Raw genomic sequence first — 10,513 nt, forward strand, 5'->3', positions numbered from 1 at the left:
TATTGGTTCAGATATACCTACCATCTTTGGTGTTTTGTTTTTTGTTCGTTTTGTTTGTTTGTTTTTAAGAGTTACTTTACTTTTTAATTTGACAAGAGAGAGAAGAGAGGGAAACTGAGGAAGCAAGCTACTAGGTCTGGGATTTGAACCGTGGTGGGCCGGTGGGAGTCCAGCGCCCTTAACCACCATGCCACCTTCCAGCCCCTTGGGTGAGTTTTTAAAAGTTAGTTTACACGGGTTGGTAGGTAGTGTGGTGGTTAAAGACACTGGACTCCCACGTGGCCGACTGTGGTTTGAGTCCCAGACCTAGTGGCTTGCTTTCTCTCTCTCTCTCTTTCTAGTCTAATTTTTAAAATAATAATAAATAAATATATTTTTTTAAAGTCGGTTTACAGGTCAGCAGATGGAATAGCAGTTAGGTTGTTGGACTCCCATGTGGTCAACTGTGGTTCAAGTCCTGGACCCAGTAGCTTGAAAACCATTTCGGGCACATATGTGTGTGGACCCAAGATCCCAGGAGGAGAATGGAGGTGAAGGAAATGCAGCATGGCCTTCCCCCCCTCCCCTAAAGGGCAATTTCTCACTATTCCTTTCACTGTCTCTGTCTCTGGCAAGTGCATGCACCCTAAAAAAAAATCTTAAAAAAGTCAGTTTATAAGGCCAGCCAGTGGCATGATGGTTAAAGCTGCTGGGTCCCACATAGCCAGCTGCATGGTTCAAGTCCCAGACCCAGCAGCTTGAAAAACACGCTGGGTGCATGTTGCATACATGCCCAAAATCCCAAGGAAAAGCATGGAGGAGAAGACTGTGGTATGGCCATCTCTCTTCAAGGATGATTTCTCACTTTCCCTTGCTCTGAGTCTCTCTGCTGAGCACATGCACAAAACCGAGAAAACAAAAAAGTTGTAGCCTTAGACTAAGGTTTGGGTAGTGTCTCTGTTAAAAATGGCACAGTTGAAAGGAAGAAGTTTAGAGAAGATCCATTTGCTTTTGCACATGGTGGGGGTGAGGCAGTAAAAGGCATTTAAAGGAAGCAATGTCCCATAGACAGTGAAAGAAAAGACAAAGGATCTTGATTATAACATTCATTCAGTAACTGAGGATCTAGTGTTCTAAGTATGCTATGGAGAGAAATAAAGATGAATATAATACCCATCTTGTTTTCAGGGACTCTATTATTTGGTGGAAGAAGCAAAAACAAACCAGATTGAAATAAAAATATTGGGATAAATACAAGTTCAGAGGGTGCAAAGGAAGAAGTGATTTATATGCCAATTGTGGGGCTGGCAGGTGGTGTGGTGGTTTCTGTGCTGGACTCCTACGTGGCTGACTGCAGTTTGAGTCCCAGACCTAGTACTTTCCCTTTCCCTCTCTCTTTCTCGCTAGTCAAATTTTTTTTTAAAATTAATAACAATAAAATTAAATTTTAAAAATCCAATTTTTAAATACAGGAGGCCTCATGGAGTATTCAGCAGTTGAACCAAGAGAGTGAAATACAGGATGACTCATGGAGTATTCAGCAGTTGAACCAAGAGAAGGATTCTGCATACAGCTGAAGAACAGACCCAAAAGTACATTTTGACTTGGGAAAATCAAGTAGCCTAGAGGGGCTCTGTTTATAGGGTTTGTAAAGAGCTGTAAGAGATATTGTGCAGGAAAAATAGGTCGGGCCCCAAAGAAAACAAATCAGTGCCTGATATTAATTATACACTGTGCCAGAAGTTTTCATAGTTAGTATTTTGTCTAATTTACATATAACCATAGAAAGTAGGTGTTTTGGTGGGTGGGAAAACAGTTTCAAAGAGGTTTACTAATTTTCTCAACGTCACAGTCAAAGTAATAATGGAACTAAAATTTGAAACCACATTGTTGTTTAACTATAAAGCTGAGGTTATATTTTAATTTAATAACTATCTCCAAAAAAAGGAAAAAAGCTTACATTTGTAATAGAACTTAAAAAATGTAAAACACTTTTATATGTAATTGGTCTATATGGTTAATCATTAATCCCATTTTATACATGAGAAAATCGAAACTAAATGCCATTATTCAAGGTCACACAGTGAGTAAGTGACACATTGGAAATGCAGTCCAACCATTTTAACTATAAAGTCTCTGGTCTTTCATAACTCCCTTTAAGGAAACTGGAGCTTCTTTTGTGAGTAGAAGAAAGAGCCAGTGAACGTTACTGGGGAGGGGTACAACATAAAATATAATGCTTAAAAAGAATAGTCTGAAATAAGCTGTGGTATGGACTGGAATGGAGAGAGACAAAAACACTAGTTATTAGGCTATTGCAAAAACAAGTTAATGATGGGGACCAGTAGGTGGCATGGAGAGTAAAATGGCTGGATTCCACATGGCCAATTGCATGGTTTGAGTTCCAGACCTTACAGCTTGAAAATCACGCCAGGCTCATGTATGTGCATTTCCAAAATCCTGAAAGAATAGAGAAGGGGCTGTGAAATGGCCATCCCCCTCTTAGGGTGATTTCTCATTTTCCCTCTTTGTCTCTCTTTGGCAAGCTTATGTGCCCTATGGCAAAAATTTAAAAAGAAAAAAGTTAATAATGTAAACTTGAATGAAGAGAATTCAGTGATAATAAGATAGAGGGAACAAACTAGAGGCATTTGGAAACAATGTATAGAATTTAGCTCCTGATTTTATATGCAATGAGATAGGATCATACCAAAATAATAATGAAGGGAAATGATAGCTAAGAAGATGTAGATTTGGATAGAGAAAAGGAAACAGCCATCCAAATGAATATATTCCATGAGAGTCGGAGAGTGCAGATGTGGGACATCTCTATAGGAGGGCTTGTCGAAGTTAGACTGTAAGTAGTACAGAGCCAGTGAGTATCTATTTATCCCTGCATCCCCATAACCAGCAGTTCCTGGTACATGGTAGGCACTCAATATATGTTGATTTTAAAGTGGAGGAGGAGTTTTAAGAATTACAGAGTAGGAGCCAACAGGTGGCACTATGGGTAAGGCACTGGACTCCCACATGACTAATTGAGGTTTGAGTCCCAGACCTAGTAGCTTAAAAGTTGCACTGGGCACGTGTGCATGTGTGCCCAAAATCCTGGGAGGAGAATGGAAGAGAAGGAATCGTGGCGTGCCTATTTCACATGAGCTGATTTCTCATTTTCCTTCTCTTTGTCTTTCTCTCTGTGTCTCTCTCCAGTGAGCACACATGCCCTGTGGCAAAAACATTTTTAAAATATTAAAGAAGAAAAGAATGACACAGTTAAAAAGAAGTCCAAAATGCAGGAAGTTAAAGAAGAAAATATGTGAGAAAAGACATGACAGAAACCAAAGAGCATAGTGTCAATAAAAGCACGGGAAAAAAGCAAGAGTGTGAGAAGCCACAGAGAGACATTGCTGGTAGTGGATCAAAGATACTGTCATTAGGGAATAGCAGTTAGCATAATAATGGCTATGTTGTTGAACTCCCTTGTAGTCAACCACGGTTCTACCTGGTTCCTTAAACTGACGCCTGGCTCGTGTGCGTGCCCAAGATCCCGAGAGGAGAATGGAGGAGAAAATATTGCGGTGTGGCCATACCACCTGGGGGGTGATTTCTCACTTTCTATCTCTCTGTCTCTGTCTTTCTGGCAAGCGCACGTGCCTATAGCAAAAACCTCTCAAAAAAAAAAAAAAAGATACTGTCATTAATGTAAAAGGTCAAAAACAAAGAGCAGAAGTCAACTTTCAAAGAAAACAAGAGTGAGGGCAAGTACTAGGGCCAGGCAGCAGAGCCATAGTCTTTCAGAATATTTTGTGGTGGAGGAATACAAGCAACGAGTAAACAGTTTGAGAAAGAAACAGTCAAGGAAAAATAGCAAAATCTGGAGAACATGTATAGTTCAAAAAAAGGAGACAGTGGAGAGAAGATTGAAAAATATAAACAAAATAAGGTCTTAAAGAAATGGAGCAAGAAGAGATTGAAAAAGCACAAATGTAGTCATCAGGATTAGCTATACAGACAGCATATTTCACAGAGAGGTTGAAGCCAAGATGATACACACCCTTTGGCAATTCAAAAAACTGGTGGTAGCTATTATCATTTCAATAAAAATGTATTGAGGATTCTGTGGTAGGCATTGCAAGTACAATGGATGTAACTCCTGCTATACTAGCTAGGGTTCCCTAGGGAGACAGAACCAATAGGTTTATATAGATGTACATGAAGAGATTTATTGAGGAATCAGCTCAGTAATGATTATGACAGCTGAGAAGCCTCACAACAGGCTGTCTATAAACTAGAGATCTTGAGATTCTGGAAACATGGCTCAGTCCAGTTCCAAAGGCCTCAGAGGCAAAAAAGCTGAGGATGTAACTCACAGTATGGGGCTGAGAGCCTGAGAACCTGGCACTGGTGTAAACCCTAGAGTCCAGAGGCAGACATGCCTTAAGTTCTATGTCCAAGGTAACAGAAGAAGTCTATCTTGCTATTTCTCACAAGAGACCCATTCATGGGACCAGCAGTTAGCGTAATGGCTATGTCGCTGGCCTCCCACGTAGTCGACCGTGGTTCGGGTCCTGGACCCGGTGATTTAAACTCATGCCAGGTGCCTGTGCGTGCGTGCCCAAGATCCCAAGAGGAGAATAGAGGAGAAGGGATTGCGGCATGGCCATCCCCCCTGGGGGGTGATTTCTTGCTTTCTGTCTCTCTGTCTCTGTCTGGCGAGCGCACATGCCCTATAGCAAAAAACCTCTCCAAAAATAAAAATAAAAAAAGAGACCCATTCACCTTCTATATTTATTCTCCACCCCCCCCTTGTTGATTGAACCATGCCCATCCACACTGAAAGTGGACCTTCCACATCTAACCTACTCAGACTTGCTTGTTAATCTCTTTCGGAAACACCTTCATGGCTAGCCCCAGAGTAATGCTTTATCACATGTTTTAGTTATCCTTAGTCCGGTCAAGTTGACACCCAAAACTAATCGCTATACTCGTACTCAGGGAGCTTCTGATACAGTGAATTGAACTACATCATAAAATGACAATGTCATTGTATACAGTTCACACATTTGCCTCCTTTGCCTTGTAATATGAACACCAACACTGACATGGGAAGAAACATACTGATGATTATGAATGGAAAAGAACAGGTTGGGAAAGAAAACAAGCCTGGAACAACCAAAAGTAAAGGGAACAAAATAAGGAATAGAGTGAAATCAGGAAAGCTCTCAAGAGAGTTCTCTTAACCTAGTTTTCTTACACCTAACAGGTTAAGTTTAGATTTTAGAAGAGGAGGGGGCCAGCAGGTGGCTTGGTGGTTAAGGCATTAGACTCTCACATGGCTGATCACAGCTTGAGTTCCAGACCTGGTGGCTTGAGAATCATGCCAGGAACATTTGCATGCATGTCCAAAATCTCGAGAATGGAGAAGGATTTGCAGTGTGGCCATACTCCCTGGTGTGTGTGTGTGAGTGTGTGTGTGTGTGTGTGTGATTTCTCACTTCTTATCTTACTTCGTCTCTTGGAGGTCCCTCCCTCTTTGTCTCTCTGGCAAGTGCACACACCCTATGGCAAAAACCTAAAATTAAAAAAATTAAAAATGGAGGGAATTGATTAAGAAGAGATTCTTTTTACAGAATATGAAGGTAGGGTAGATGAAATGAGAAGAGATTTGTGAGAGACCTATGGAAGTGAAGAGGTAGATACTCCCAATGACTAAGTGGGTAGGAAGGGAGATACCTTTTTTAAAAGTTATCCTCAAAAGCTGTTTTGGCGAACAGCCATGCTTTGTAATGTGAGCCAAGAGATAAAATCAAATTTGTCTCTCAGGAGGGGAAAATAAGCCTCTTTTCAGGCTAAATTCCCCTGCCACCTGGCTTGTTTTCTACACTGTAAATGAGCACTGGGAAAAGAACAGGCTTTAGAGATTCTGCCCAATCAATTCAGAGGCCATTTTCTTAGTAATCACAGTGTAGCTCTTTTTTTGGTCAGGCTTACACAGAGGATTTGATCCTGATCAAATTTTTGATAGCATGTATTGTTTTTTTTTTCTCTTTTTTTGGAGAGGTTTTTTTGCAATAGGGCGCGTGCGCTCGCCAGACAGACAGAGAGAGACAGAGAGACAGAAAGCGAGAAATCACTCCCCAGGGGGGATGGCCACGCCACAATCCCTTCTCCTCCATTCTCCTCTCAGGATCTTGGGCATGCACGCACATGCGCCCGGCGTGAGTTTAAGCCACCGGGTCCAGGACTCAAACCGCGGTCAACTACGTGGGAGTCCAGTGACATAGCCATTACGCTAACTGCTGGTCCCATAGCATGTATTTTATTTTAACATCTATCAAATGCATTGAAATCTGCCTGAAAGTATCTTACTGGAATGAATACAGGGGAAGAATAATGAGTTGCATATGACAATCCTTGGAATGACGTAAGGTAAACTTATGCCTTATGAGCTTGGCTATGTAATGTTACCTAAACCATTGTCATATTTTTAAATAATTATTCATTGATTTAATTCAATTTGTTATTATTATTTTTAAAATTTTACCAGAGAGAGACAGAGACAGAGAGAAAAAGAAAACAAGCCACGAGGTCTGGAACTCGAACTGCCATCAGCCATGTGGGAATCCAGCACCTTTAATCACAATGCCATCTGCCGGTCCCAAGGCCAACATTTACCAAAATGAGACAGTACATGAATGAAGTGACCAATTATAGTAGTTTCAGGAGAGCCTAATGGTATGTGGCTTAATTATGGCTGAATTACAAGTGAAGTGATTGAAAAGGCCCAGTTTGGAGTGTTTACTGTGAAACTTCTTTACTAAAGTAAAATTGGGGTTATTGTTTAGATCAGAAATACATATTTTTGTGTTTTCTGTTCATTTGTTTGTTTAAGAGAAAGGCACAATTTAAGCACAAAGATAAGTCTGTCTTTTACATAGACGTTTTCTGTGTTTACAGCTTGAAGTTAAAGGATAATGAGGCTGAGCCACTGCGGTGCAGTGGTGATACAGTGCTCTGCAAAACTTGAAGCCATGTGGCTGACTATAGATTCAGATCCCTGCATCTGCATGGGCACTCCGGATCCTGAAGAGCTGGAGGTCTGGGAAAAGGAAATTGCATCATGACAAGACCCTGTCCAGCGTGCTGCTCTCTATCTCTCATGCATGCACATACACTATCATAAGTAAATAAAGGATAGCAAATCAACTTCGATTTCTGTGGTGCAATTATGTTGACTGTATTGGAAACCATGAATCAATACATTTAGCTTTAAGAGCTATTATACAGGGGCCCAGCGAGTAGTGTGGTGGTTAAGGCACTGGACTCCCATATGACCAACTGTAGTTTTGAGTCCTGGACCTGGTGGCTTGCTTTCTCACTTTCCCACTTTCATTCTGTCTTTCCCTCTCTGGTGAGCATATGTGTGCTCACACAAATCAAATTATAAACAATAAAATTAAATATTTTTTAAAGGTTTTTGCCATAGACTGCATGTTCTCACCAGAGAGACAGAGTAAGAGGTAGGAACCTGCAAGTGGCATAGTGGTTAAGGTGCTGGACTCCCATGTAGCTGACAATAGTTCGACTCCTGGACCCTGTGGCTTAAAACTCATGCCGGGCACATGTGCATGCATGCCCAAAATCCTGAGAGGAGAATAAAGGAGAAGTGATTGTAAGATGGCCATCCCTGCTGGGGAGTGAGTTCTTGCTTTCTGTCTCTCTGTTTTTCTCTGCCTTTCCAGTGAGCCATGTTCCATATAGCAAAAATCTCTAAGGAAAGAGTAAGAGAAAAAGTGAGAAACCACTCCTCCTGCCCCCGGGGTGAATGGCCACACCGTAATTCCATCTCTTCCATTCTCTTGGGATTTTAGGCAAGCATGCACAGGAACCCAGTGTGAGTTTCAAGCCAAATCAGAGACTTGAACTGCGGTCAGCCTTATGGTAGTCTAGTGCTTTAACCATTACACCACCTGCTGGTCCTAAATAAATAATTCTTAAAAACAAAAACAAAAATGATCTGCCATACACAGATTAACTCTGTAGCCTAGTGGTTAAGGGAGCCAGATCCTACATGGCCAACCAGATGGTTCAAATTCTGACTCAAAATTCTTCTCAAAAAAATAAAAACTCCAGGCATGTGTGTGTGCATGCCCTAAAGCCTGACAGGACGGAGAAATGGAAGAGAATAGAATGCAGTGACTATCTCTTGCTGGGGAGTTCGTCTCTCTCTCTCTCTTTCTCTCTCTCTCTCTGTCCCTCTCTGGAAAGTACACACACCCTCTGGCAATTAAAAAAAGTTTTTTTAAAAAAGATCTACCATAGGGACCAGCAGTTAGCGTAATGGCTATGTCGCTGGACTCCCACGTAGTCGACCACGGTTCGAGTCCCGGACCCGGTGGCTTAAACTCACGCCGGGCGCGTGTGCGTGCGTGCCCAAGATCCTGAGAGGAGAATGGAGGAGAAGGGATTGCGGCGTGGCCATCCCCCCCTAGGGGGTGATTTCTCACTTTCTGTCTCTATGTCTCTCTCTGTCTGTCTGGTGAGTGCACGCACCCTATAGCAAAAACCTCTCCAAAAAAAAAAAAAAAGATCTACCATACAGTTAACCCATGCATACAAAAATTTCTGAGCATTTAAAATTCATAAACTATATTTAGTTTCTGAATGATGGTAATTATATACACTTATACATGCATCATGCATAATCCATCAGGAATATCTTATTGGTTAAGTAAGCAAAATATGATCATAAAATATATGCCATTTATGGCCCAGATGCACAGAAATAAATAATTTAGACTATCTCACAAGTCTACATTAGTAATGATATTGTTATAGAATATTTATATTTTCTGATTAAAAAAATGCAACAGAGGGACCAGCAGTTGGTGTAACGGCTATGTTGCTGTACTACTACATAGTCAACCGCAGTTTGAGTCCCGGACTCGGTGGCTTAAACTCACACTGGGCAGATGAGCATGCGTGCCCAAGATCCCAAGAGAATAGAGAAGGGATTGCAACATCACCATCCCCCCTGGGGGGAGATTTCTAGCTTTCTGTCTCTGTCTTTCTGGAGAGTGGATGTGCCATATAGCAAAAACCTCTCAAAAAAATGATTAAAAAAAAAGAAAATTGAAAAAAAAAATTACCACAGATTCACTTAGTGTCTTTCTGGCACTTCTTTACCCTTCATGTAATTGCTGATTGAAAACAGCTCTTGAGGTGTCAGCAGGTGGCATGATGGTTAAGGCGCTGGATTTCCACATGGTCGGCCATGGTTTGGGTCCTGGACCTGGCAGCTTGCTTTCTCACTCTCCTCTCTCTCTCTCTTTCTCTCTCTCTTTCTCTATCTCTCTCTCTTTCTCTCTCTCTTTCTCTCTCTCTCTGGTCAAAGTGAAGAATAATAACAAATAAAGTTAAATAATTAATTCTTTTTAAAAAAAAAGAAAGGAAAAGAAAAAGAAAACAGTTTTTGAAGAGGTCCCAGGCAACTAACACAGAGAAATGGTTGGGTCTATGGGACATCTCTATATTTTCTCATTAAAAATCTATGTTGGGACCAGCAGGTGGCATGGTGATTGGGGCACTGGACACTCCCACATGGCCGACCACAGTTTGAGTCCTGGACCTGGTGGCTTGCTTTCTCACTTTCCCACTTTCTCTTTCTCTCTGTGCATGTCTCTCTGGTCAAATTAAAGTACATGAACGAATAAGTAAGATTAAATAAATAATTCTTTAAAAAAAAGTCAATGTTGAGGGTGCGGAACTATGACCTGGTCACAGTATCCTGTTCACACTCTGTGCTCATGTCAAAGAGGTAATGGCAGCTCCCTGTGTCCTGCACATGGGACAAAAAATGCCTCTGATTGGTCTGGAAGAGTAAGCCTGGCTAGGTAAAAGCAGCTGTTAAGTTTGCCCTTAGCGTAGGGTACCGCCACATTGACTGTGCTGCCATCTATGACAAGACCAAGATTGGGGAGGCCCTGAAGGAGAACGTGGGACCCGGAAAGGGGGTGTCTTGGGAGGAACTGTTTGTGACATCCAAGCTGTGGAACACCAAGCACCACCCTGAGGATGTGGAGCCTGCCCTTCGGAAGATGCTGGCTGACCTCCAGCTGGAGTATCTGGACCTGTACCTGGTGAACTGGCCTTATGCCTTCAAATGGGGAGACAATCTCTTCCCAAAGAATGCAGATGGGATGATATGCTATGACTCCACTCACTACAAGGAGACCTGGAAGGCTCTGGAGGCACTGGTGGCCAAGGGACTGGTGTGGGTGTTGGGCCTATCCGATTTCAACAGCCAGAAGATCGATGATATACTCAGTGTGGCCTCGGTGCGCCCAGCTGTCTTGCAGGTGGGCTGTCACCCGTACTTGGCACAGAAGGAGCTGATTGCCCACTGCCAAGCACGTGGCCTGGAGGTGACTGCTTACAGTCCCTTGGGTTCTTCAGATCATGCTTGGTGTGACCCTGGTGAGCCCATCTTGCTTGAGAAGCCAGTGGTCCTGGCCATTGGCTGAAAAGTATGACC

General features: G+C 42.2%; 1 pseudogene; it reads left to right on the forward strand.

Moving 5' to 3' along the window:
* The first annotated feature begins 9,799 nt into the window (after positions 1–9,799).
* Positions 9,800–10,502, forward strand: LOC102470894 (alcohol dehydrogenase [NADP(+)] pseudogene; annotated as a pseudogene).
* The last annotated feature ends 11 nt before the right edge of the window (positions 10,503–10,513 follow it).

Source organism: Tupaia chinensis, unplaced genomic scaffold, assembly GCF_000334495.1.
Source record: "Tupaia chinensis unplaced genomic scaffold, TupChi_1.0 Scaffold000023_1, whole genome shotgun sequence".
Classification (NCBI taxonomy): domain Eukaryota; kingdom Metazoa; phylum Chordata; class Mammalia; order Scandentia; family Tupaiidae; genus Tupaia; species Tupaia belangeri.